Genomic DNA, 27,314 nt, shown 5'->3' on the forward strand with positions numbered 1-27,314 from the left:
TATTGTCTCCATAAAAGAACCTTGACTTTGCAATGGTGTTGAGGCTGCCCACGTGTATACTTTGGTTGTCGGTGGTGTGAGACGGGGCACCAGAGAGAGTTCATGGTACTTATCAGCTGGCATGATATTTATTGACGCACCACTGTCTGTGATAAATGGTATATAGCAGCTATTAACGTTCAATTTTATTTTGGGACAATGTCCAAATAAATGTTGTGATTTCACTTGTCGATTCTTTTCTGATTTGCATTCTTTCTTGCAAGAAATCAAACCTATATGCGTACATCTTTTCAGAAGTCAGCTTCAAAATCGTTCACCCATCTTCTTCACTGTCGCTCAACAGTGACGTTGAAGAACCTTTAGATGAATAATTAGATGACAATGGGCCTCTTTCAGTTTCTACTTGCCTCAACTCATGTTGCCGTTTACCTCGGTGGGTGTGACTGGAATGCTTCTCAACCGTTCTGGCAGCCATTTTGTCATCACAAGGTGATGCACTGGCAGCCATTTTATTTTCACAGCGTGACACACTCACTTTTTCTCTCAATTTGCAAACCATTACAAAAGGGTTCTCTCTACTACAGCCTTTGCATATCTGCCCAATGGCGGTTGTGACAACTTTGCTCTGCTGTTATTGGTCTCCCTCCTGCAACCTCCAGTGTAACTCCTGCAGCCTGTGTGCAAAAAGAAGAAACTCCATTAGAAAGCATTGGGCGCCCGATGCTGATTTTGCACCCCGCAGTTCCTATTGAAGTAGATGGAGAGAGTGTGTATAGGTACAGTTTATTAGAGTGGGAATATGCTTCAATAGGAGGAAGAGCCCTCACACACCCAAATAGGTGTCATGCTTCATCAAGTCCCTGACAACATGGCTATTCGGCTAATCAACTGGACCCTGCTGTCCGGTTCCCCACAAGTTACCTGTTACAAGTGGAGAAATCTTGCAGAGACGACAGGAGCTATCGTCCCCACGCCCACCCTATCCCACTCTGGGTGTACTACAAACTAGGATGAGGATGGGAGTAGGGATGGTAGCCAAAGAAGGTCAAGGATGTCACGAGGAGTGGGTGAACGTCCCTCTGTGTGGATGGACCGGGGACCCCAGCTGCACAGGAAGACAAGGCAATAACTTACCACAACATAGCAAAACCCGTGCTCATTCACACCATGCACTCATGTGGGAACAATGATTACCTCCTGAGAATAATCCAGAAGGTCCGCTTCCAGGGTTACAGATGTTCTTGCCCAAATTAGCGCTCCTGCGCAGTAAATCAAAGAAAAAGAAGTTGCTCTGCCTTGCAGCAGGACGGGAGGCTGAGAAACAGATAAGCACGCCCGTGCTGAGGAAACAAGAAGGAAGACTGGCACCAATCTGTAACAGTAGAAGACCAAGAGCACCTGATCATCTGTGCTCCGGCGAGATTGACATTCCGTGCAATAACTGAGAAGCGCTCCGGCGCGGTGAATGTGGATTCACGCAGCTAGCAGACGAGCGCACCAGCGCAAGTGAGGCGACCCAATTACAACCACACCCTAAGCAGTCAAGCGCCCAAGCACGGTTTGGCGGGTAGCAGGCAACCAGCAGTTATGCGCTTCTGCGCGATGCGGAAAGTTCGGCACATAGCTGTTTGTGAACAACCAGGCAGTGACAGTGTTAGATGTGCACTCCAGCACGGTGGGAGCAGCCTGATGCGAGCAAGCGCGGTGTGGCGGGTATCAGGCAACCAGCAGTTATGCGCATCAGCGCGATGCGGACAGTTCAGTGACTCGTCATGTTGCGAGCAACCAGGAAGTGATAGGGCTAGATGCGCTCAGCGCGATGGGGGCAGCCTATGCGAGCAACTTCAAAAATGCGCTCCACCGCGGTGCAGACAGTTCGGCTATATGCCGTTTGTGAATAACAAAGGACTCTGCAACGTTACCCTCCGAATGCAGGGCGAAGGCAGCGTTAGGATCTCCGATGGCGTTGGCGGCAGATTTCAGCAATCCGAAGCGCCGAACGGGGGAATAACCGCTGCTGATAAGCGGATTCCCCCGGAAGCACGGATGACGCCATGGCGTTCCTGGAAAAAGACTAGACCGCAATGGGCCGTGCCGGAACTGAGGTATATCGTCCTGCATGAGCACACAACGCACCCAGGCAATCGGGGGAAACGGAAGGCAAGGAACTAGTGAAACATGATACCTGCCAGCTCCTGGATACCCTCCCGGACGACAAGAAGCATGCTACACACATACTGATTGATTGAGACATCCTGCTGATAATAGCCATAATCTGAAGATTAGCAAAAAGGTAAAAGCTGGGACCAGGATGCAGGGCTTCTTACAGCCCATCCCCAATCTACCCAAGAAAGTCAGAGCAATAGATCACTGCATCGGTAGTTGAGATATGTCTGCAAATTTCTGGATTGGAAATGTAGATTTTCCTAGTTATTATGACGGAAAGTCTTAATTTTATTAAAGACACGGAGGCGAGTATTATGCCTTCTTATCTTGCCATTTTATTCAATAGCAGCCAAGATAAGTATCAGAACTACAGTTCCCAGGGGCTCAGGGAGAAAAACTGGCCAATGGGGACGTAGCAAACATAAAACCTAAGTCCAATCACAATAACTGTAACAATAAACGTCATAACTGACTGCGCAGCTTCCTCTTTTCGCTGACGAGCGGGTCAGATAAAGTCAGAAAATAGTGGCACAATAGCTAGCACCAAGGAAACGGCCAGGGTCCATGAACAAACTTCTTGAGCCAACGAAGACCAGGACTGGAGAGATGTAGACTTCGGCGACGGTGACTCCGGGGTGGAAGCAGACGAGCTCTGAGGTGGAGAAGACCGCTGTCGATGCTTGTCTGGATAATCACGATGATGCCGGGGGCAGAGCTGGATTCGCTGAAGGGAGGGAGAACACATGTTAGTAGTGTAGAGGTGGGATAATACTCGCCTCCGTGTCTTTAATAAAATTAAGACTTTCCGTCATAATAACTAGGAAAATCTACATTTTATGGCAAGACCGGAGGCTCCTATTATGCTTGTTCAAAGCGTATTAACCACTAAAGAAGCCACAGTGTCAATAGGTTTACAATAAAACATTCGAAAAACAGAATCATTAGACCAATCAGCTGATCTCAGAATGTCCTCGAGTCGGGAGCCTGCCCAAAAGGCCTTAGAAGCCATGGCTCCCCTAGTGGAATGAGCTCCGAAGACGGAGACGTCAATGCCTGCCAGGGACATAACCCAGCGCACCCAACGGGCCAAGGTAGCAGAGGAAACGGGGAGATGAGGTTTGCGGAAGGAAATGAGAAGCTGGGAACTGGAGGGCGTTCTGAGATTAGCCGTTCTTTGTTCGTAGGCCTTTAAACATTGACCAACACAGAGTTTTGGGTGAGAAGGAAAATAAGGGTAAAAAACAGAATTCAAATTAGTTTTGGTTCGTCTGTGGATCTGGAACAGAACCCCTGTAGGAGAGAACTGACGGCCGGAAATATCCAAGGCCTTGACATCAGAAACCCGCTTGATGGAAACCAGACATAACAGCATCGTAAGTTTTGCAGACAACATTTTTAAAGAAAGAGAAGCATTATCTGGCCAGTCAGAAAATAACTTAAGAACAACTGAAACATCCCATAAGTTAGTATACTTAGCCAACGGAGGTTTGGAACAGCGAACTCCTTTTAGCAGGCGGCAGATAAGGGGATGAGATCCGATAGGTTTGCCCTCAAGAGGGGAATGGTTAAGAGAAATGGCTGATCTGTACAGGTTTACGGTCCTATATGACTTACCTGCACTGGCTTCCGAGGCCAGAAAGTTAACTACAAAATTCAAAGGGGCTGAAAGGGGATCGATATGCCGGTCCAGACACCAGCTTGTCCAAAGAGACCAAGCGGATTTGTATGCTTTTGAGGTACCAGGGGCCCAGGCTTTGCTGATAAAGAGAGAAGCCTCCTGTGAAATGAGGACGTCAACAGGGGAAGACCGGACACCTTCCAAGCAGACAAGACCAGAGAGTTGTTCAGGACCAGGTCGTGGGGACGGCCCAGGGGATTGAGTAGAAGGTCTTCTCGTTCCGGGAGAAGGACAGGAAAGTCCACCGCCATTTCCAACAGAGACGGGAACCAACTCTGGGACTGCCAGAACGGGACTACCAGGATTAAGGACGTCGACTGCCGTCGTACCTGAGAGAGAACCCGACTGATCATGGGAAAAGGAGGAAAAGCGTAGTTGAGGTGAAGGGACCAGTCTTGCAGAAAAGCATCCGTCGCTAGGGCAGAAGGATCTGGGCGCCAGCTGAAAAAACGGGGTAACTGAGAATTGAGGCGTGAAGCAAAAAGGTCTATCGAGAAAGGACCCCATTTGTGAGAAAGGGATAGGAAAACGGATGGCAAGAGCTTCCAGTCGCTGGAATCTCGAAGATGGCGAGAGTGCCAGTCTGCCACCGCGTTGAGGTCCCCCGGCAGGTATTCCGCCGTCAGGGACAGTTGATTCATCAGACAGTATTCCCATAAACTTTTTGCCAGTTCTGCCAGAGGCTTGGACTTGGTCCCCCCGAGGTGGTTTATGTAGCGGACCGCAGAAACGTTGTCCATGCGAAGAAGAATGGAACATCGTACCATGTTTTTGGTAAGGCTTTGGATCGCAAAGGAACCTGCAAGCATCTCTAAACAATTGATGTGCAATCTGGACTCCTCTCGAGACCATGTACCTCCAGTCGAGATTTGTCCACAGCGGGCGCCCCAACCCGACAGGCTTGCATCTGATTCTAATACAAGATCTGGGGCCGTAGTGAAGATAGCGCGGCCGTTCCACGCATCTAAATGGTCTATCCACCAAAGGAGTTCGTCTCGAGCTTCGTGGTCTAGGGAAATGAGATCGGAGTAAGCCAAGCCCTGACGAAGATGTCTGATCTTTAAGCGCTGAAGAGCGCGGTAATGAAGAGGCCCCGGGAAGATGGCCTGAATGGACGCGGATAGAAGACCGACTATTCGTGCCAGAGATCGAAGGGAGATGAGGGAGGACCGAAGAACAGACCGAATCTCCGACTTGATCGTGGAGACTTTTGACTGAGGGAGAAGGAGAGATGCTGTGGGAGAATCCACTTGAAAACCCAAGAATTCTATGGTCTGGGAAGGAATGAGCATAGATTTTTCGGAGTTGAGGAGGAAACCCAGATCCAAAAGTAGGGACTGTGTGGTGCGAAGATGTGAGAGAAGGAGCTGTTTGTCCGAGCTCATGAGGAGGATGTCGTCTAAGTAAATGATTAGTCTGATCCCGAGGGATCTTAGAAAAGCCACCACCGGTTTTAAGAGTTTTGTGAAACACCAGGGGGCTGAAGATAGACCGAAAGGCAGGGAGGTGAAGCGATAAGTGACGTTCGACCATTGAAAGTGAAGAAATTTGGTGTGCGAATGATGAATGGGCACGGTGAGGTAGGCATCCTGTAAGTCCAGACGGACCATCCAGTCGTTTGGTCGAAGAGTATCTCTTAGATGGAGAATGGTCTCCATTTTGAAGTGACGATATACTACAAATTGGTTGAACAGTTTGAGATTGATCACGGGACGTAGTTTTTTGTTCTTTTTCTGAACCAGGAAAATGGAGCTGAGGAAGCCGGAAGGATCGAAGGGGGCGATGGAGATGGCTTGTTTTTGGAGAAGAGAAAGAATTTCCGAATCTATGAGAGCTTGCGTGTTGAGTGAGAAAACCATGGGACGCGGCAGTGTGGGTTGAAAAGGCGGCGAATAAAGCTCTATAAGATAGCCTTGAACTGTGTCTAGAACCCAAGGATCTGCACTGATTGTCTGCCATTTGGAAAGAAACAGTTTTAAACGACCTCCCACAGGGGGAGGACTTACCCTGTTGATTGAAGTTGTTGTTGTTGCGGAAGTTTTTCTGTCCGCGACCCCGGAAGCCTCTGCCGCGTTGCGGGTAAAACTGGGGTTTGTATTCTTGCGTGGAGGAAGCACCTCTGGAGCCTTGGTTGTGAAAGGACCGGCCGGAAGAGCGACCCCTGCCTCTGCCGGCCCGTCCAAAAACCCGGGGGGAAAACACCTTTTTTATGGATTGCTGCGCCTTGTCCAGAGACGCGAAGGTGGACACGAATCTGCTGAGGTCCTTGACTAGAGTGTCCCCGAAAAGAAGACCATTGGCTTTGGAACCTGGATCCTGCGGAGCGAGGTTGGCCAATTTGGGGTCCAATTTAATTAAGAGGCCTTTACGCCGCTCATGCGTTATGGCGGCATTAGCATTGCCCAGAAGACAGAAAGCACGCTGGACCCAAAGGGAAATTTCCTCGGCCGACAAGTCAGAGCCGTCTAGGCGGGAGGATTCCGCAAGGTCAAAAATGCGTGCCAGGGGACCCACCACGTCAAGGAGTTTGTCCTGGCACGTGGACCAAGCTTTGTCGACACCTTTACGGGGATCTTTGCCAAATTTTGAAAAGAACGTAAGCAAGGGCTGGTCAATAGCAGGAACCATAGTAACTTTCTCTGGTAAAGAAGGCTTAGGACATTCCGACTTCAGTCGTGATCTGACAGCAGATTCCAGAGGGAGGCGCAGTCTGGCAGAAATGTACTCCCCCACATGAAAAGCAGGAGCCCATTCGGTAGAATTGGGGTGCCTGATAGAAGAGGGGTCGAACATAGGGACTCCGTCGGAGTCGAAAACTGGTTCAAAGGAAAAAGAATCCGATTTAAGCTTTTTGGAAGGGGGGGAATCAGAGACGTCAAACACGTCAAACAAATCATCTGCGTCGTCCAAGTCTGTGTCGGTGTCCAAAATGGTGGATATCACTAATTTTTTAGGAGCCTCTGCATGTTTGGATTTATGCTTGCGTTTACCCTGGGTACCTATAGACCCCTCCTTGCCAGGAGGCCTGGGAGGCACTTTGTCCTCAATCAAATGCGAGGAAACCTCGCTAATCAATGATGACGCAGAATTTAAAGCAGAGGAAACCACCTTTTTTGGTCTGCTATCCCCCGCAGACTGGGCCAAGGCTTTGGACAACAGACTTAACATCGTGTTTTGCATGCCCTTGGACACGCGTTTCATTGAGGACTCCACAGCATTTTCCACAGAGGTATTTATAAATTTATTTAAATCGTGCTTGAAGGCTTCGCCTTCCTGAGAAGCCTGGTCACGTGCAGGGGAGCTGTCAGAGCTCATAATTGCCAAACTAGAGGTAGTCAGGGGTTAATGTGGAGCCAAGAGGGAGGAGTCAAGCAGTAGCAACCTCCCAGGGGCGTGTACAGGGAAACCGGAGCACTCGCGTTATGGAGAGCGAGAAGAAAGGAGCAGGGAAAGCCTGTGCAATGCTAGACTCGAAGCGCTGAGCGAGGGACACCCTGTGAGGCAAAGGCGCCGATACGGGAAGAGCGCGAGGCCAAACGGTGAGCGCGCGATGGACAGCACCACCGGGAGACCCAGAGGGGGAAAAAGTAAGAGAGCGCGAAAGCGCGTTGGCTTGCAAACCGGCAAATAGCGCGCGCGAGCGAGTGTGACACCGGGAGACAGTATGTAAACAAAGCAACAATAAATAATATATAAACTATGAATACATAACAAATATGCAGCGAGCAAAGAAAAAAGGGCACTTATCTGACTGCGAGCAGCAAGAAAAGAGGAAGCTGCGCAGTCAGTTATGACGTTTATTGTTACAGTTATTGTGATTGGACTTAGGTTTTATGTTTGCTACGTCCCCATTGGCCAGTTTTTCTCCCTGAGCCCCTGGGAACTGTAGTTCTGATACTTATCTTGGCTGCTATTGAATAAAATGGCAAGATAAGAAGGCATAATAGGAGCCTCCGGTCTTGCCATAAAATTTAACCTGTAGGAGCCACAGCTTTGGTACTTGAGGAGATTTGTACTTCACAAGCAGAGTATGGGAGACTTTTCAAAAACTTTTATAAAGGACGTGATATTTTTCACTGTATTCAAACATCCTACACAGTGCTGGCCTTTTCTTCAGTGGTAAGGCCCTTTGCTAAATCCTACAGCATCCGAGGCTGTTCAACCCAGACGTAGGTGTGGCACCAGTTTTCTTACCTGGGGAGCTAGGCAAAGTGCTTTTGTGTCCTATGGGGCAGATTTACAAGCCCCTTGCGCCACTTTTGCGTCACTTCCCCCCCCCAAGTTAAAAATTACGCAAAAGTGGCGCAAGAGCCTTGTAAATAAGCCCCTTACAATCTAAGCAGATGACGAGGGCTATCTTCCCATTGCATTGATGTATCATTCTCCATGTCAGGGGAACCCAGCAGCCGCATCAAAAGCCTGTCTGCCAAACTCAGGCAAAGCACATGGGTAGACTGGCAATCCATGGGTTTGAGCAGTGGTGCATCAGACCTCATCTGATCTATTGAGTTTGCTGCGAATAGTGCCAGCAATACCGCTGGGCACACTCAGCTGTGAGTCCATTTGGTGCGTTCAACTGGTGCACCTAGAAAGCCCCAGCACGGCCTTGAGTGTTTGGTGGACACCCTCTCAAGATATAATGTTACAAATGGTCCAGCTAATACCTCAGCATTAAGTGACTCTAATGGAACAGAGGGTGCATGCGTATTCAAACCATCCATTCGCAAACGACCAATTGCCCTAATGTCTGGAAGCCAGAAAAAACTGCCAGGTTTAATCCATTACTTATAATCTTTTGAAAAAACCTTCCTAACAGAGGGTCCTGCAGTGAAGGGACCTTGTTCAACTGCAGAAACGTGTCTTCCAACTGCGCATGCGCACCCAAATCTTAAACAAGGGTAAACCTGTTTTAGGAGGCTCTTAATCGCTTTCTCAGCAGGATGCTATTATGCTATTTCTGGGTTTTATGCCCCTGCTTGTCATCGGGTTTCAAAGGAATTCCAACGCCACAAAACTGTGCCTGGAAAGACATTTGGGTTCAAAAAGGGATGTCTTAAAAACAACCTGTGTCAGATGCTCACACTAATGAAGGGTACGCTGCATAGCACACGATTCCGAAGGAGGCTAGTTGAACGCTGAGGGATATTCTATTTAATACACGTTGTCTAGATTTGCAGCCTCGCTCTTGGCTGCTGCGGTGTGTGGGATTGCTTCAAAGTAGTCAGTTAATACAAGGCAGAATGTGTTCATGCCTCTGCCCACATTACGAAGGAGCTCATCTGGTCTTGATCAGTTTTAGTTATAAAATGAAAACAGCATCCAGACACAGATCCTTTAACGATTTTTGACACTTTTTTTCTTCTGCGTAGCAAGCTCAAAACAGTGGTTTTGGACTTTCTGGTGAATTCCTTTTATGGATCAGGCGTCTGTGTGTGGCTTGCAAATCTTTCTCTGTAGTAAAAAAAAAAAAAAAGAGGAAAGAACTCTTCCTTTCCATACATGGATGATGGAACAAATTAATGAAATTATTTTTTACCCTTAAGGTGATTACGAGTTGCACAGTACTGATTGGGTGTGAACACCACATGCAGAATTAATGCTGGCATGCAGTAATGCCACGCCATGCAATTACAGGTCAGGCCCCGTGGAATGGGGAATAACCACATGAAAACATGCTCACCAGTCATAAAACAGTACAGAATTTCCAATTCCATGGGAATTACACGTTCATTTACCACCTGCTCAAGGCAGATGGTAAATGTCTGCAGGAGCCTCGTTTGGGGTAGAGCTGGAGGGGGTGTCTGGAGTAGGGAAAGGAAGGAGAAGGTATGCTCTGGTAGGGGACGAGCATTGACAAAAAAGGGGAAGGTGACTTGGCAGCTGCATCAGCCAAAATGGAGGTGGATGAGACACCAAAAGCTCGAGCCAGATGCTGGGCTCTAGCTCAGCTCGACGTCCTCTTGGAGCTTCAAGCCCAAAGCAAGCTGAGTTGTCACGTGGCTTTTGCCCATGGCAAGAATTAAAAATAAAGCAAAGCATTACCTTTTGATTTATAAAAGGAGAGAGAAAGAGATACTCATCTAGTGATGGAACTGCACAATGTGAAGCCAGAAAAAGTGGGCACAAGCCCAACTTCTCTGCTTGATTCATTTATCAGCGACGGCTCCTCCGCTACTGTGGCGGAGCGTTACCCCACATATTTTGAGCAGTGGATAAAGGAAAAATAAAATGCTAATAACACTATGTTATTATCATTTTATTTTTCCGGTTTTCAGGGCGGGTCACAGCCAGCAAGGGGAGGAGTGGTGGGCACTTAAATGTGCATGACTGTTTGGCCGGCCATCTTGGGCCAGCAAAACATTCATGTGCACTTTGCATGTTCCCCACCAGGCTGTATTACACAGCCTGGTGGGGAACAGGCTCCCACTGTCTGTCCGAGCACCGAACCACGGCGCTCAGACCAATCACAACGCTCCATTGCAAAGCTGTGATTGGCTAGGGGAGCTTGTTTGGGATTCCTGCTTTAAGCAGAACAGAAGAGGACAATGCGAGATGAGGCGGCGGTCCGTCAGCAAGGTAAATAATATTTAACATTTATTTTTCTATCCGCCAGCCCCCGCCCTGCCCGTGCTACTCGGTGGCAGCTGCCATTGTGATTTATGTTATCCTTGGCAAATATTTTATTTCACCTGGCCTCCTTTTTCTTCATTATTACGTATGCGATGCCCTTCAGATGTGTGAGCTCAGGTTGTGAGCTGTTCGAAAACCCCTTGTGTTTGATTTAACAGACAATAAGGTTGCTCCTTGTATAATAAGAACTAAGCCACTATAGGATGCACATGACAACTGACTTCTCTCTTAGTTGGGGCCACTGGAATTAGGCAAATGTGTGTCCACAGTGATTTTGGCATAATTATAGATTTGTCACATTTGCCACATAATCCATCATCTGCCGCATAATCTGCAGATTTTAGCAAAAATTGTTTCTGGCTCAAATGGTTCAAAAGTTGCTAAAAATGTAGAGTCACATGCTGCTATGCAGTAGAAGACCTTTGCAAAGCTGGACTGGCCACCTTTCTATTGCTTATTGCTATATTTGGGTTATAAACTGTTACTAATGAGGTGCAACTAATTCCCAGACAGTGTTACCAAGTTTAAAAATTACAAAATAACAAAGTAATACTATTACAAAATGTGCAGCATTATGCTGCATAATTTGCCTTTTTTGACGCAGGATTTACTCAATGCTGGTGTATAATTTGGCCATCTCCTGTTTGATAATTCCAGTGGCCCTGCTCTTAGTTCACTAATGTCATTGTGGTGAGGGCTAGAGGGCAGGAATATTTCTGAACATATGTTTAACAAGTATCACTCTTAGTAAATTCCTCTTAATACACAGTGATATGACCTGATGTACCAAGGTAATAACGCTTCTGTGGATTAAAGAAATACACATCACTAATTCTGATGAAACTTTATCTTATTTCAGCTCAATGTTTGTTGCATGATTTACATGCCACATATTTTAATGGCTCAGCTCATGCATTGGCTCTTTCGGCCAGGGCATACCCTTGGCTTCAACTAGACTATCCCTGTTAATTTGTTGGTTAGCCCACCACTAAGGCAAAGCCTCAAGTACTTTTAGCAGGCAGAATTACCCCCCAGCAAAATTGGGTCCGGTGTTCCAACACCCAGGGAAATCAGGTCCCAACACGGAGTCAGGCAGAGTGGAATGCCATAAAGTAATTTCACTCAGCTAACTCATAATCAGGGCCCAAATTGTGTCCTGAAATGTTACTTCATTAACATAATCACACCAACCAGGCTTAAGTCGATATGATTCGAAAGACTGAAACAGAGTTGAAGAAGGACTACACACTACACTTAGGCAACGCTAACCTAGGAGATGGCAATGGGGGGAGGGATGGATGAGCATTTCTTGTTCAGTACTCCAAGTTACCTTTACTTTAATCTGTTCTATGCCAGTTACTGATCACAACCAAGAACGCCGACCCGATTGTCAACTTCAGAGGAATGTGGGGAGTGACAACCCAATAGATGGACCAATGGGACTCGCCCTTGGCTTTGGCCGAATAAGGGCAGGCACAGACATGTATTTCTTCAAAATGCTTCTGTATACTGCACAATTGTAATTTTTTATGCTGCAAAGTAAGAAAAACATTTTTTTTTTTAAAGCAAACAGGATTGTGGTCACTGTTCAATTAAAAAGAAACCACATTGCAGATATGGGTAACTACTTGGGCCCTCATTTCGAGTGGCCTGCGGTAACTCTTGTTAGCGCACACATCAGAATTATGACTGTTTCATTTTTTATCACATCTGGTACTGGGTGGGATGAAAAAAAGCATCCCCTGTTAAATTTCGGCATGTCAACACTGAAAAAGGCCAGTAATATACAGTTATGTGTAGATTTTGGTGCGGTAAGTACCAAAAACTGCATGTTACAGCCCATTTTAGGAATAGCAACTCATAATAGGTGCTATTTATTACACCTGATAAATAACAAACCGCACTGTATAGATATTTATTAGGTGAGATAAATATTGCACCTCAAACAGGGCCACTCGCATGGGCCATTGAAGGTTAAGGCAACCACACTGGAGCTAAGTGAAACCACATTAACCCTAAAGGCAGCTACATTGCAGCTATGTTGAACTACATTTCAAATACGGTAACTGGCACGGAAGCTGAAGGAAGCTACATTGCGGCTAAGAAAATGTACATTGCGGTTAAGGGAAACTACATGCATGCAGCTAGGGAAACTGCCGTGAAGCTCATATAACTACATTCCAGCTAAGGGAACCTACACTAAAGGTAAGGAAATCTGCACTAAAGATAGACGTAATGCATTGGAACGAACGGAAACTCGATTGGAACTAAGGGTGAGCCCACTACATCCTATGGAAATTCCAATGAAGTCTAAGGAGATGCCACTGCACCTAACAAAGACTCCACTGCATCTTCAGGAAACTCCCTGCAGCTAAGGGAGGAACCACTGCAGCCAACAGATACTCTGATGCAGCTATGGGAGAGTCCACTACAGCTAGATGACAGCCCACGACTGCCAAGGAAGCTTCACTGTACAAAAGAAGACTCCACTGCTGTACTCTACTGCAGCTACGAGAGACTGTGCAGCCACTAGAAGCTCTGTGCAGCAAGGGGAGGCTCTGGGAAACCAAGGGAGGCTCTGTGCAGCCACTGGAGGCTCTTTGCAGCCAAGGGAGGCTCTGTGGAGCCACTGGAGGCTCTGTGCAGCCAAGGGAGGCTCTGCGCAGCCACTGGAAGCTCTGCGCAGCCACCTGATACTCTGTGCAGCCAGGGGAGGATCGGTGCAGCCAAGGGAGGCTCTGCACAGCCACTGGAGGCTCTGTGCAGCCAACTGAGTCTGTGCAGTCAAGGGATCCTCTGTGCAGCCAAGAGATGCTCTGTGCAGCAAAGAGAGACTGTGCAGCCAAGGGAGGCTCTGTGCAACCAAGGGAGGCTATGCACAGCCACTGGAAGCTCTGTGTAGCCACTGGAGGCTCTGTGCAGCCAAGGGAGCCTATGTGCAGCCAAAGGGGGGCATTGTACAGCCAAAGGAGACTCTCTGCAGCCAAGAGAGGCCCGGCGCAGGCAGGGGAGGCTCTGTGCAGCCAAGGGAGGCTCTGCGCAGCCACTGGAAGCTCTGCACAGCCACTGGATACTCTGTGCAGCCAGGGGAGGATTGGTGCAGCTAAGGGAGGCTCTGCACAGCCACTGGAGGCTCTGTACAGCCAAGTGAGGCTCTGTGCAGCCAAGGGATGCTCTGCGCAGCCACGGGAGGCTCTGCACAGCCAAGGGAGGCTATGTGCAGCCAAGGGAGGCTGTGTGCAGCCAAGCGAGGCTCTGCGCAACCAAGGGAGGCTCTGTACAGCCAAGTGAGGCTCTGCTTAGCCAGGAGAGGCTCTGCACAGCCAAGGGAGGCTCTCCGCAGTCAAGGGAGGCTCTGTGCAGCCACGAGAGGCTCTGTACAACCAAGAGAGGCTCTGTACAGCCATGGGAGGCTCTGTGCAGCAAAGATAGACTGCTTAGCCAAAGGAGGCTCTGCGCAGCCAAGGAAAGCTCTGCACATCCAAGGGAGGCTCTGTGCAGCCAAAGGAGGTTCTGTGCAGCCAAGGGAGGCGCTGTGCAGCTAAGGGAGGCTCTGCGCAGCCAGGAAAGGCTCTGCGCAGTCACTGGAGCCTCTGCGCAACCAAGGTAGGCTCTGTGCAGCCAAGGGAGGCTCTGCGCAGCAAAGAGAGACTGGGCAGCAAATGGAGGCTCTGTACAGCCAAGGGAGACTCTGTGCAGCCAAGAGAGGCTCTGCGAAGCCTGTGAAGGCTCTGTGCAGTCAAGGGAGGCTCTGCGCAGCCAAGGGAGGCTCTGCGCAGCCAAGGGAGGCTCTGCGCAGCCAAGGGAGGCTCTGCGCAGCCAAGCGAAGCTCTGTGCAGCCAAGGGTGGCTCTGCGCAGTCAAGGGAGGTTCTGCGCAGCCACAGGAGGCTCTGTGCAGCCAAGGGAGGCTCCGTGCAGCCAAGGGAGGCTCTGTGCAGCCAAAGGAGGCTCTGTGCAGCCAAAGGAGGCTCTGCGCAGCCAAGGGAGGCTCTGCGCAGCCAAGGGAGGCTCTGCGCAGCCAAGGGAAGCTCTGTGCAGCCAAGGGAGGCTCTGTGCATCCAAGGGAGGCTTTGTGACAGAAAAGAGTGACTGTGCAGCCACGGGAGGCTCTGTGCAGCCAAGGGAGGCTCTCTGCAGCCGAGGGAGGCTCTGTGCAGCCAAGAGAGGCTTTGCGCAGCCAAGGGAGGCTCTGTGCAGCCAGGGAAACTGCCGTGAAGCTCATATAACTACATTCCAGCTAAGGGAACCTACACTAAAGGTAAGGAAATCTGCACTAAAGATAGACGTAATGCATTGGAACGAACGGAAACTCGATTGGAACTAAGGGTGAGCCCACTACATCCTATGGAAATTCCAATGAAGTCTAAGGAGATGCCACTGCACCTAACAAAGACTCCACTGCATCTTCAGGAAACTCCCTGCAGCTAAGGGAGGAACCACTGCAGCCAACAGATACTCTGATGCAGCTATGGGAGAGTCCACTACAGCTAGATGACAGCCCACGACTGCCAAGGAAGCTTCACTGTACAAAAGAAGACTCCACTGCTGTACTCTACTGCAGCTACGAGAGACTGTGCAGCCACTAGAAGCTCTGTGCAGCAAGGGGAGGCTCTGGGAAACCAAGGGAGGCTCTGTGCAGCCACTGGAGGCTCTTTGCAGCCAAGGGAGGCTCTGTGGAGCCACTGGAGGCTCTGTGCAGCCAAGGGAGGCTCTGCGCAGCCACTGGAAGCTCTGCGCAGCCACCTGATACTCTGTGCAGCCAGGGGAGGATCGGTGCAGCCAAGGGAGGCTCTGCACAGCCACTGGAGGCTCTGTGCAGCCAACTGAGTCTGTGCAGTCAAGGGATCCTCTGTGCAGCCAAGAGATGCTCTGTGCAGCAAAGAGAGACTGTGCAGCCAAGGGAGGCTCTGTGCAACCAAGGGAGGCTATGCACAGCCACTGGAAGCTCTGTGTAGCCACTGGAGGCTCTGTGCAGCCAAGGGAGCCTATGTGCAGCCAAAGGGGGGCATTGTACAGCCAAAGGAGACTCTCTGCAGCCAAGAGAGGCCCGGCGCAGGCAGGGGAGGCTCTGTGCAGCCAAGGGAGGCTCTGCGCAGCCACTGGAAGCTCTGCACAGCCACTGGATACTCTGTGCAGCCAGGGGAGGATTGGTGCAGCTAAGGGAGGCTCTGCACAGCCACTGGAGGCTCTGTACAGCCAAGTGAGGCTCTGTGCAGCCAAGGGATGCTCTGCGCAGCCACGGGAGGCTCTGCACAGCCAAGGGAGGCTATGTGCAGCCAAGGGAGGCTGTGTGCAGCCAAGCGAGGCTCTGCGCAACCAAGGGAGGCTCTGTACAGCCAAGTGAGGCTCTGCTTAGCCAGGAGAGGCTCTGCACAGCCAAGGGAGGCTCTCCGCAGTCAAGGGAGGCTCTGTGCAGCCACGAGAGGCTCTGTACAACCAAGAGAGGCTCTGTACAGCCATGGGAGGCTCTGTGCAGCAAAGATAGACTGCTTAGCCAAAGGAGGCTCTGCGCAGCCAAGGAAAGCTCTGCACATCCAAGGGAGGCTCTGTGCAGCCAAAGGAGGTTCTGTGCAGCCAAGGGAGGCGCTGTGCAGCTAAGGGAGGCTCTGCGCAGCCAGGAAAGGCTCTGCGCAGTCACTGGAGCCTCTGCGCAACCAAGGTAGGCTCTGTGCAGCCAAGGGAGGCTCTGCGCAGCAAAGAGAGACTGGGCAGCAAATGGAGGCTCTGTACAGCCAAGGGAGACTCTGTGCAGCCAAGAGAGGCTCTGCGAAGCCTGTGAAGGCTCTGTGCAGTCAAGGGAGGCTCTGCGCAGCCAAGGGAGGCTCTGCGCAGCCAAGGGAGGCTCTGCGCAGCCAAGGGAGGCTCTGCGCAGCCAAGCGAAGCTCTGTGCAGCCAAGGGTGGCTCTGCGCAGTCAAGGGAGGTTCTGCGCAGCCACAGGAGGCTCTGTGCAGCCAAGGGAGGCTCCGTGCAGCCAAGGGAGGCTCTGTGCAGCCAAAGGAGGCTCTGTGCAGCCAAAGGAGGCTCTGCGCAGCCAAGGGAGGCTCTGCGCAGCCAAGGGAGGCTCTGCGCAGCCAAGGGAAGCTCTGTGCAGCCAAGGGAGGCTCTGTGCATCCAAGGGAGGCTTTGTGACAGAAAAGAGTGACTGTGCAGCCACGGGAGGCTCTGTGCAGCCAAGGGAGGCTCTCTGCAGCCGAGGGAGGCTCTGTGCAGCCAAGAGAGGCTTTGCGCAGCCAAGGGAGGCTCTGTGCAGCCAGGGAAACTGCCGTGAAGCTCATATAACTACATTCCAGCTAAGGGAACCTACACTAAAGGTAAGGAAATCTGCACTAAAGATAGACGTAATGCATTGGAACGAACGGAAACTCGATTGGAACTAAGGGTGAGCCCACTACATCCTATGGAAATTCCAATGAAGTCTAAGGAGATGCCACTGCACCTAACAAAGACTCCACTGCATCTTCAGGAAACTCCCTGCAGCTAAGGGAGGAACCACTGCAGCCAACAGATACTCTGATGCAGCTATGGGAGAGTCCACTACAGCTAGATGACAGCCCACGACTGCCAAGGAAGCTTCACTGTACAAAAGAAGACTCCACTGCTGTACTCTACTGCAGCTACGAGAGACTGTGCAGCCACTAGAAGCTCTGTGCAGCAAGGGGAGGCTCTGGGAAACCAAGGGAGGCTCTGTGCAGCCACTGGAGGCTCTTTGCAGCCAAGGGAGGCTCTGTGGAGCCACTGGAGGCTCTGTGCAGCCAAGGGAGGCTCTGCGCAGCCAAGGGAGGCTCTGCGCAGCCACTGGAAGCTCTGCGCAGCCACTGGATACTCTATGCAGCCAGGGGAGGCTCTGCGCAGCCACTGGAAGCTCTGCGCAGCCACCTGATATTCTGTGCAGCCAGGGGAGGATCGGTGCAGCCAAGGGAGGCTCTGCACAGCCACTGGAGGCTCTGTGCAGCCAACTGAGTCTCTGTGCAGTCAAGGGATCCTCTGTGCAGCCAAGAGATGCTCTGTGCAGCAAAGAGAGACTGTGCAGCCAAGGGAGGCTCTGTGCAACCAAGGGAGGCTATGCACAGCCACTGGAAGCTCTGTGTAGCCACTGGAGGCTCTGTGCAGCCAAGGGAGCCTATGTGCAGCCAAAGGGGGGCATTGTGCAGCCAAAGGAGACTCTCTGCAGCCAAGAGAGGCCCGGCGCAGGCAGGGGAGGCTCTGTGCAGCCAAGGGAGGCTCTGCGCAGCCACTGGAAGCTCTGCACAGCCACTGGATACTCTGTGCAGCCAGGGGAGGATTGGTGCAGCTAAGGGAGGCTCTGCACAGCCACTGGAGGCTCTGTACAGCCAAGTGAGGCTCTGTGCAGCCAAGGGATGCTCTGCGCAGCCACGGGAGGCTCTGCACAGCCAAGGGAGGCTATGTGCAGCCAAGGGAGGCTGTGTGCAGCCAAGCGAGGCTCTGCGCAACCAAGGGAGGCTCTGTACAGCCAAGTGAGGCTCTGCTTAGCCAGGAGAGGCTCTGCACAGCCAAGGGAGGCTCTCCGCAGCCAAGGGAGGCTCTGTGCAGCCACGAGAGGCTCTGTACAACCAAGAGAGGCTCTGTACAGCCATGGGAGACTCTGTGCAGCAAAGATAGACTGCTTAGCCAAAGGAGGCTCTGCGCAGCCAAGGAAAGCTCTGCACATCCAAGGGAGGCTCTGTGCAGCCAAAGGAGGTTCTGTGCAGCCAAGGGAGGCGCTGTGCAGCTAAGGGAGGCTCTGCGCAGCCAGGAAAGGCTCTGCGCAGTCACTGGAGCCTCTGCGCAACCAAGGTAGGCTCTGTGCAGCCAAGGGAGGCTCTGCGCAGCAAAGAGAGACTGGGCAGCAAATGGAGGCTCTGTACAGCCAAGGGAGACTCTGTGCAGCCAATAGAGGCTCTGCGAAGCCTGGGAAGGCTCTGTGCAGCCAAGGGAGGCTCTGCGCAGCCAAGGGAGGCTCTGCGCAGCCAAGGGAGGCTCTGCGCAGCCAAGGGAGGCTCTGCGCAGCCAAGCGAAGCTCTGTGCAGCCAAGGGTGGCTCTGCGCAGTCAAGGGAGGTTCTGCGCAGCCACAGGAGGCTCTGTGCAGCCAAGGGAGGCTCCGCGCAGCCAAGGGAGGCTCTGCGCAGCCAAAGGAGGCTCTGCGCAGCCAAGGGAGGCTCTGCGCAGCCAAGGGAGGCTCTGCGCAGCCAAGGGAAGCTCTGTGCAGCCAAGGGAGGCTCTGTGCATCCAAGGGAGGCTTTGTGACAGCAAAGAGTGACTGTGCAGCCACGGGAGGCTCCGTGCAGCCAAGGGAGGCTCTCTGCAGCCGAGGGAGGCTCTGTGCAGCCAAGAGAGGCTTTGCGCAGCCAAGAGAGGCTCTGCGCAGCCTAGGGAGGCTCTGTGCAGCCAAGCAAAGCTCTGTGCAGCCAAGCAAAGCTCTGTGCAGACAAGGGTGGCTCTGCGCAGCCAAGGGAGGTTCTGTGCAGCCACAGGAGGCTCTGGGCAGCCTAGGGAGGCTCCGTGCAGCCAAGGGAGGCTCTGTGCAGCCAAAGGAGGCTCTGTGCAGCCTAGGGAGGCTCTGTGCAGCCAAGCAAAGCTCTGTGCAGCCAAGCAAAGCTCTGTGCAGCCAAGCAAAGCTCTGCGCAGCCAAGCAAAGCTCTGTGCAGCCAAGCAAAGCTCTGTGCAGCCAAGGGTGGCTCTGCGCAGCCAAGGGAGTTTCTGCGCAGCCACAGGAGGCTCTGGGCAGCCTAGGGAGGCTCCGTGCAGCCAAGGGAGGCTCTGTGCAGCCAAAGGAGGCTCTGTGTAGCCAAGGGAGGCTCTGTGTAGCCAAGGGAGGCTCTGTGCAGCCAAGGGAGGCTCCGTGCAGACAAGGGAGGCTCTCTGCAGCCGAGGGAGGCTCTGTGCAGCCAAGAGAGGCTCTGCGCAGCCAAGCGAGGCTCTGTGCAGCCGAGGGAGGCTCTGTGCAGCCACTGGAGACTCTGTGCAGCCAAGGGAGGCTCTGTGCAGCCAAGGGAGGCTCCGTGCAGCTGAGGGAGGCTCTCTGCAGACGAGGGAGGCTCTCTGCAGACGAGGGAGGCTCTCTGCAGCCAAGGGAGGCTCTGTGCAGCCAGGGAAAGTGCCGTGAAGCTCATATAACTACATTCCAGCTAAGGGAACCTACACTAAAGGTAAGGAAATCTGCACTAAAGATAGACGTAATGCATTGGAACGAACGGAAACTCGATTGGAACTAAGGGTGAGCCCACTACATCCTATGGAAATTCCAATGAAGTCTAAGGAGATGCCACTGCACCTAACAAAGACTCCACTGCATCTTCAGGAAACTCCCTGCAGCTAAGGGAGGAACCACTGCAGCCAACAGATACTCTGATGCAGCTATGGGAGAGTCCACTACAGCTAGATGACAGCCCACGACTGCCAAGGAAGCTTCACTGTACAAAAGAAGACTCCACTGCTGTACTCTACTGCAGCTACGAGAGACTGTGCAGCCACTAGAAGCTCTGTGCAGCAAGGGGAGGCTCTGGGAAACCAAGGGAGGCTCTGTGCAGCCACTGGAGGCTCTTTGCAGCCAAGGGAGGCTCTGTGGAGCCACTGGAGGCTCTGTGCAGCCAAGGGAGGCTCTGCGCAGCCACTGGAAGCTCTGCGCAGCCACTGGATACTCTATGCAGCCAGGGGAGGCTCTGCGCAGCCACTGGAAGCTCTGCGCAGCCACCTGATACTCTGTGCAGCCAGGGGAGGATCGGTGCAGCCAAGGGAGGCTCTGCACAGCCACTGGAGGCTCTGTGCAGCCAACTGAGTCTCTGTGCAGTCAAGGGATCCTCTGTGCAGCCAAGAGATGCTCTGTGCAGCAAAGAGAGACTGTGCAGCCAAGGGAGGCTCTGTGCAACCAAGGGAGGCTATGCACAGCCACTGGAAGCTCTGTGTAGCCACTGGAGGCTCTGTGCAGCCAAGGGAGCCTATGTGCAGCCAAAGGGGGGCATATGCTCTGCGCAGCCACTGGAAGCTCTGCACAGCCACTGGATACTCTGTGCAGCCAGGGGAGGATTGGTGCAGCTAAGGGAGGCTCTGCACAGCCACTGGAGGCTCTGTACAGCCAAGTGAGGCTCTGCGCAGCCACGGGAGGCTCTGCGCAGCCACGGGAGGCTCTGCACAGCCAAGGGAGGCTGTGTGCAGCCAAGCGAGGCTCTGCGCAACCAAGGGAGGCTCTGCGCAACCAAGTGAGGCTCTGCTTAGCCAGGAGAGGCTCTGCACAGCCAAGGGAGGCTCTCCGCAGCCAAGGGAGGCTCTGTGCAGCCACGAGAGGCTCTGTACAACCAAGAGAGGCTCTGTACAGCCATGGGAGGCTCTGTGCAGCAAAGATAGACTGCTTAGCCAAAGGAGGCTCTGCGCAGCCAAGGAAAGCTCTGCACATCCAAGGGAGGCTCTGTGCAGCCAAAGGAGGTTCTGTGCAGCCAAGGGAGGCGCTGTGCAGCTAAGGGAGGCTCTGCGCAGCCAGGAAAGGCTCTGCGCAGTCACTGGAGCCTCTGCGCAACCAAGGTAGGCTCTGTGCAGCCAAGGGAGGCTCTGCGCAGCAAAGAGAGACTGGGCAGCAAATGGAGGCTCTGTACAGCCAAGGGAGACTCTGTGCAGCCAAGAGAGGCTCTGCGAAGCCTGGGAAGGCTCTGTGCAGCCAAGGGAGGCTCTGCGCAGCCAAGGGAGGCTCTGCACAGCCAAGGGAGGCTCTGCACAGCCAAGGGAGGCTCTGCGCAGCCAAGGGAGGCTCTGCGCAGCCAAGGGAGGCTCTGTGCAGCCAAGGGTGGCTCTGCGCAGTCAAGGGAGGTTCTGCGCAGCCACAGGAGGCTCTGTGCAGCCAAGGGAGGCTCTGTACAGCCAAGGGAGACTCTGTGCAGCCAAGAGAGGCTCTGCGAAGCCTGGGAAGGCTCTGTGCAGCCAAGGGAGGCTCTGCGCAGCCAAGGGAGGCTCTGCGCAGCCAAGGGAGGCTCTGCACAGCCAAGGGAGGCTCTGCACAGCCAAGGGAGGCTCTGCGCAGCCAAGGGAGGCTCTGTGCAGCCAAGCGAAGCTCTGTGCAGCCAAGGGTGGCTCTGCGCAGTCAAGGGAGGTTCTGCGCAGCCACAGGAGGCTCTGTGCAGCCAAGGGAGGCTCCGTGCAGCCAAGGGAGGCTCTGTGCAGCCAAAGGAGGCTCTGCGCAGCCAAGGGAGGCTCTGCGCAGCCAAGGGAAGCTCTGTGCAGCCAAGGGAGGCTCTGTGCATCCAAGGGAGGCTTTGTGACAGCAAAGAGTGACTGTGCAGCCACGGGAGGCTCCGTGCAGCCAAGGGAGGCTCTCTGCAGCCGAGGGAGGCTCTGTGCAGCCAAGAGAGGCTCTGCGCAGCCAAGGGAGGCTCTGTGCAGCCTAGGGAGGCTCTGTGCAGCCAAGCAAAGCTCTGTGCAGCCAAGCAAAGCTCTGTGCAGACAAGGGTGGCTCTGCGCAGCCAAGGGAGGTTCTGTGCAGCCACAGGAGGCTCTGGGCAGCCTAGGGAGGCTCCGTGCAGCCAAGGGAGGCTCTGTGCAGCCAAAGGAGGCTCTGCGCATCCAAGGGAGGCTCTGTGCAGCCTAGGGAGGCTCTGTGCAGCCAAGCAAAGCTCTGTGCAGCCAAGCAAAGCTCTGTGCAGCCAAGGGTGGCTCTGCGCAGCCAAGGGAGTTTCTGCGCAGCCACAGGAGGCTCTGGGCAGCCTAGGGAGGCTCTGTGCAGCCAAGGGAGGCTCTGTGCAGCCAAAGGAGGCTCTGTGTAGCCAAGGAAGGCTCTGTGCAGCCAAGGGAGGCTCCGTGCAGCCGAGGGAGGCTCTCTGCAGACGAGGGAGGCTCTCTGCAGCCGAGGGAGGCTCTCTGCAGCCGAGGGAGGCTCTGTGCAGCCAAGCGAGGCTCTGTGCAGCCGAGGGAGGCTCTGTGCAGCCACTGGAGACTCTGTGCAGCCAAGGGAGGCTCTGTGCAGCCAAGGGAGGCTCTGTGCAGCCGAGGGAGGCTCTCTGCAGACGAGGGAGGCTCTCTGCAGACGAGGGAGGCTCTCTGCAGACGAGGGAGGCTCTGTGCAGCCGAGGGAGGCTCTGTGCAGCCAAGGGAGGCTCTGTGCAGCCAAGGGAGGCTCTGTGCAGCCAAGGGAGGCTCTGTGCAGCCAAGAGAGGCTCTCTGCAGCAAAGAGAGACTGTGCAGCCAAGGGAGGCTCTGCGCAGCCATGGGAGGATCTATGCAGCCAAGGGAGGCTCTGCGCAGCCAAGGGAGGGTCTGTGCAGTCAAAGAGAGACTGTGCAGCGAGGGTAGACTCTGCGGCCAAGGGAGGCTCTACGCAGCCAAGGGAGGCTCTGCGCAGACAAGGGAGGCTCTGTGTAGCCAAGGGAGGCTCTGTGCAGCCAAGGGAGGCTCCGTGCAGCCGAGGGAGGCTCTCTGCAGACGAGGGAGGCTCTGTGCAGCCAAGGGAGGCTCTGTGCAGCCAAGGGAGGCTCACTGCAGCAAAGAGAGACTGTGCAGCCAAGGGAGGCTCCGTGCAGCCAAGGAAGGCTCCGTGCAGCCAAGGGAGGCTCTGCGCATCCAAGGGAGGCTCTGTGCAGCCTAGGGAGGCTCTGTGCAGCCAAGCAAAGCTCTGTGCAGCCAAGCAAAGCTCTGTGCAGCCAAGGGTGGCTCTGCGCAGCCAAGGGAGTTTCTGCGCAGCCTAGGGAGGCTCTGGGCAGCCTAGGGAGGCTCCGTGCAGCCAAGGGAGGCTCCGTGCAGCCAAGGGAGGCTCTGTGCAGCCAAAGGAGGCTCTGTGTAGCCAAGGGAGGCTCTATGCAGCCGAGGGAGGCTCCGTGCAGCCGAGGGAGGCTCTCTGCAGACGAGGGAGGCTCTCTGCAGACGAGGGAGGCTCTCTGCAGCCGAGGGAGGCTCTGTGCAGCCAAGAGAGCTGTGCGCAGCCAAGCGAGGCTCTGTGCAGCCGAGGGAGGCTCTGTGCAGCCACTGGAGACTCTGTGCAGCCAAGGGAGGCTCCGTGCAGCCAAGGGAGGCTCCGTGCAGACGAGGGAGGCTCTCTGCAGACGAGGGAGGCTCTCTGCAGACGAGGGAGGCTCTCTGCAGCCGAGGGAGGCTCTGTGCAGCCAAGGGAGGCTCTGTGCAGCCAAGAGAGGCTCTCTGCAGCAAAGAGAGACTGTGCAGCCAAGGGAGGCTCTGCGCAGCCATGGGAGGATCTATGCAGCCAAGGGAGGCTCTGCGCAGCCAAGGGAGGCTCTGCGCAGCCAAGGGAGGGTCTGTGCAGTCAAAGAGAGACTGTGCAGCGAGGGTAGACTCTGCGGCCAAGGGAGGCTCTACGCAGCCAAGGGAGGCTCTGCGCAGACAAGGGAGGCTCTGTGTAGCCAAGGGAGGCTCTGTGCAGCCAAGGGAGGCTCTGTGTAGCCAAGGGAGGCTCCGTGCAGCCGAGGGAGGCTCTCTGCAGACGAGGGAGGCTCTGTGCAGCCGAGGGAGGCTCTGTGCAGCCGAGGGAGGCTCTGTGCAGCCAAGAGAGGCTCTGTGCAGCCAAGAGAGGCTCACTGCAGCAAAGAGAGACTGTGCAGCCAAGGGAGGCTCTACGCAGCCATGGGAGGATCTATGCAGCCATGGGAGGCTCTGCGCAGCCAAGGGAGGGTCTGTGCAGTCAAAGAGAGACTGTGCAGCCAAGGGAAGATCTGTGCTGCCATGGGAGGCTCTGGACATCCAAGGGAGGCTCTACGCAGCCACGGGAGGCTCTGTGCAGTCAAGGGCGGCTCTGCGCAGCCAAGGGAGGCTTTGTGCAGCCAAGGGAGGCTCTGTGCAGCCAAGAGAGGCTCTGCACAGCCATGGGAGGCTCTGCGCAGCCATGGGAGGCTCTGTGCAGCTAAGGGAGCCTCTGTGCAACCAAAGGAGGCTCTGCTTAGCCAAGGGAGGCTCTGCGCAGCCAAGAGTGGCTCTGCGCAGCCATAGGAGGCTCTCTGCAGCAAAGAGAGACTGTGCAGCCAAGGGAGGCTCTGCGCAGCCATGGGAGGCTCTGCGCAGCCAAGGGAGGCTCTGTGCAGCCAAGGGAGGCTCCGCGCAGCCAAGGGAGGCTCTGCGCAGCCAAGGGAGGGTCTGTGCAGTCAAAGAGAGACTGTGCAGCGAGGGTAGACTCTGCGGCCAAGGGAGGCTCTACGCAGCCAAGGGAGGCTCTGCGCAGACAAGGGAGGCTCTGTGTAGCCAAGGGAGGCTCTGTGCAGCCAAGGGAGGCTCCGTGCAGCCGAGGGAGGCTCTCTGCAGACGAGGGAGGCTCTGTGCAGCCAAGGGAGGCTCTGTGCAGCCAAGGGAGGCTCACTGCAGCAAAGAGAGACTGTGCAGCCAAGGGAGGCTCCGTGCAGCCAAGGAAGGCTCCGTGCAGCCAAGGGAGGCTCTGCGCATCCAAGGGAGGCTCTGTGCAGCCTAGGGAGGCTCTGTGCAGCCAAGCAAAGCTCTGTGCAGCCAAGCAAAGCTCTGTGCAGCCAAGGGTGGCTCTGCGCAGCCAAGGGAGTTTCTGCGCAGCCTAGGGAGGCTCTGGGCAGCCTAGGGAGGCTCCGTGCAGCCAAGGGAGGCTCCGTGCAGCCAAGGGAGGCTCTGTGCAGCCAGAGGAGGCTCTGTGTAGCCAAGGGAGGCTCTGTGCAGCCGAGGGAGGCTCCGTGCAGCCGAGGGAGGCTCTCTGCAGACGAGGGAGGCTCTCTGCAGACGAGGGAGGCTCTGTGCAGCCGAGGGAGGCTCTGTGCAGCCAAGAGAGCTGTGCGCAGCCAAGCGAGGCTCTGTGCAGCCGAGGGAGGCTCTGTGCAGCCGAGGGAGGCTCTGTGCAGCCACTGGAGACTCTGTGCAGCCAAGGGAGGCTCCGTGCAGACGAGGGAGGCTCTCTGCAGACGAGGGAGGCTCTCTGCAGACGAGGGAGGCTCTCTGCAGCCGAGGGAGGCTCTGTGCAGCCAAGGGAGGCTCTGTGCAGCCAAGAGAGGCTCTCTGCAGCAAAGAGAGACTGTGCAGCCAAGGGAGGCTCTGCGCAGCCATGGGAGGATCTATGCAGCCAAGGGAGGCTCTGCGCAGCCAAGGGAGGCTCTGCGCAGCCAAGGGAGGGTCTGTGCAGTCAAAGAGAGACTGTGCAGCGAGGGTAGACTCTGCGGCCAAGGGAGGCTCTACGCAGCCAAGGGAGGCTCTGCGCAGACAAGGGAGGCTCTGTGTAGCCAAGGGAGGCTCTGTGCAGCCAAGGGAGGCTCTGTGTAGCCAAGGGAGGCTCCGTGCAGCCGAGGGAGGCTCTGTGCAGCCGAGGGAGGCTCTGTGCAGCCAAGAGAGGCTCTGTGCAGCCAAGAGAGGCTCACTGCAGCAAAGAGAGACTGTGCAGCCAAGGGAGGCTCTACGCAGCCATGGGAGGATCTATGCAGCCATGGGAGGCTCTGCGCAGCCAAGGGAGGGTCTGTGCAGTCAAAGAGAGACTGTGCAGCCAAGGGAAGATCTGTGCTGCCATGGGAGGCTCTGGACATCCAAGGGAGGCTCTACGCAGCCACGGGAGGCTCTGTGCAGTCAAGGGCGGCTCTGCGCAGCCAAGGGAGGCTTTGTGCAGCCAAGGGAGGCTCTGTGCAGCCAAGAGAGGCTCTGCACAGCCATGGGAGGCTCTGCGCAGCCATGGGAGGCTCTGTGCAGCTAAGGGAGCCTCTGTGCAACCAAAGGAGGCTCTGCTTAGCCAAGGGAGGCTCTGCGCAGCCAAGAGTGGCTCTGCGCAGCCATAGGAGGCTCTCTGCAGCAAAGAGAGACTGTGCAGCCAAGGGAGGCTCTGCGCAGCCATGGGAGGCTCTGTGCAGCCAAGGGAGGCTCTGCGCAGCTAAGAGAGGCTCTGCGCAGCCATAGGAGGCTCTCTGCAGCAAAGAGAGACTGTGCAGCCAAGGGAGGCTCTGCGCAGCCATGGGTGGCTCTGTGCAGCCACGGCAGACCCCCCTTCAGTTAAGGAAAACTCGAATGAAGTTAAACAAAAACTTCCCTCCAGCTGAGACGAGTCCCTACTGCCCCTAGAGGGAGCAGTAAAGGTGAAGGACTGAGATATCATCTTGAATCCTCCATGTTTCGCGATCTTCTTAAGATAGACTCGGATCACCTGTACTCCTGGCATTGTGATATCATTTGCCTATTAATACTAATGCCGGTGCCTTGGCCTCGTGTGGGCTTTGGCGCTGTGGACCAAGTGATTTTGAATGCATGGGTTGATTCAGCACGGAGTGACTTGAACAGCTCATCCCGGGTGAACTTCTCCCAGTGCTACTCTACTTCAATGTACTTCTAAGAGCGTTCACGTTCCATGTGGGGTTTCACAGGGTTCCTCCCTGGGGGGGATCATATTTAATATTTATGTTCAGCCACTTGCTAGCCTATTCTACTCTTTTGGTTTCTTGTTCCACATCTGCGCCGAGAATCTAGCCCCTCATTCGGCTTGATCAAGAAAGTCGCTTCTGAGATTCTCATTTTTTGAACATTCTGCTTTAATTAATGAGTCAACGGGGCAACCTATTGAATCTGGAGACAGGCAAAACTGAGGTCTAGGTGATCGGTGGCAGTGACAAACTCTGGAGCATCTCTGTGCCAGAGCTTTCGATAATGATTCTTCCCCAGCTTATGACAACAAAATCTGGCCATTAAGCTTGCTAGAAATCTTTCATTGGGGACAAAAGTTGAGTTTGGCGTCCTCATGCTCTTGTCAGCCGAAGATCTTAAGATTTATCCCTCCTGATCTACACGGTCAGCAAGCACGTATTTCTGCTGAACTCTATTACACGATGCACTTACACCTACATATAAGCAACAGAGCGTTCAGACTGGCCGCAGTCTATCAGGAAATTCAAGTGTGTATGGCTGGATGAGTGTGCACTAGCTC

At 54.2% G+C, this 27,314-nt stretch overlaps 1 long non-coding RNA gene across 1 annotated transcript in view; it reads right to left on the minus strand.

Moving 5' to 3' along the window:
- Positions 1-2,586: 2,586 nt before the first annotated feature.
- LOC146860727 (uncharacterized) overlaps positions 2,587-27,314 on the minus strand; it is a 376,528-nt gene continuing 351,800 nt past the window's right edge. Inside the window, exon 3 of the long non-coding RNA XR_014979198.1 lies at positions 2,587-2,890. This is a non-coding gene — a long non-coding RNA (uncharacterized LOC146860727). The remainder of the gene's footprint in view (positions 2,891-27,314) is intronic.

This window comes from Triturus cristatus, chromosome 3_1, assembly GCF_964204655.1.
Source record: "Triturus cristatus chromosome 3_1, aTriCri1.1, whole genome shotgun sequence".
NCBI lineage: Eukaryota > Metazoa > Chordata > Amphibia > Caudata > Salamandridae > Triturus > Triturus cristatus.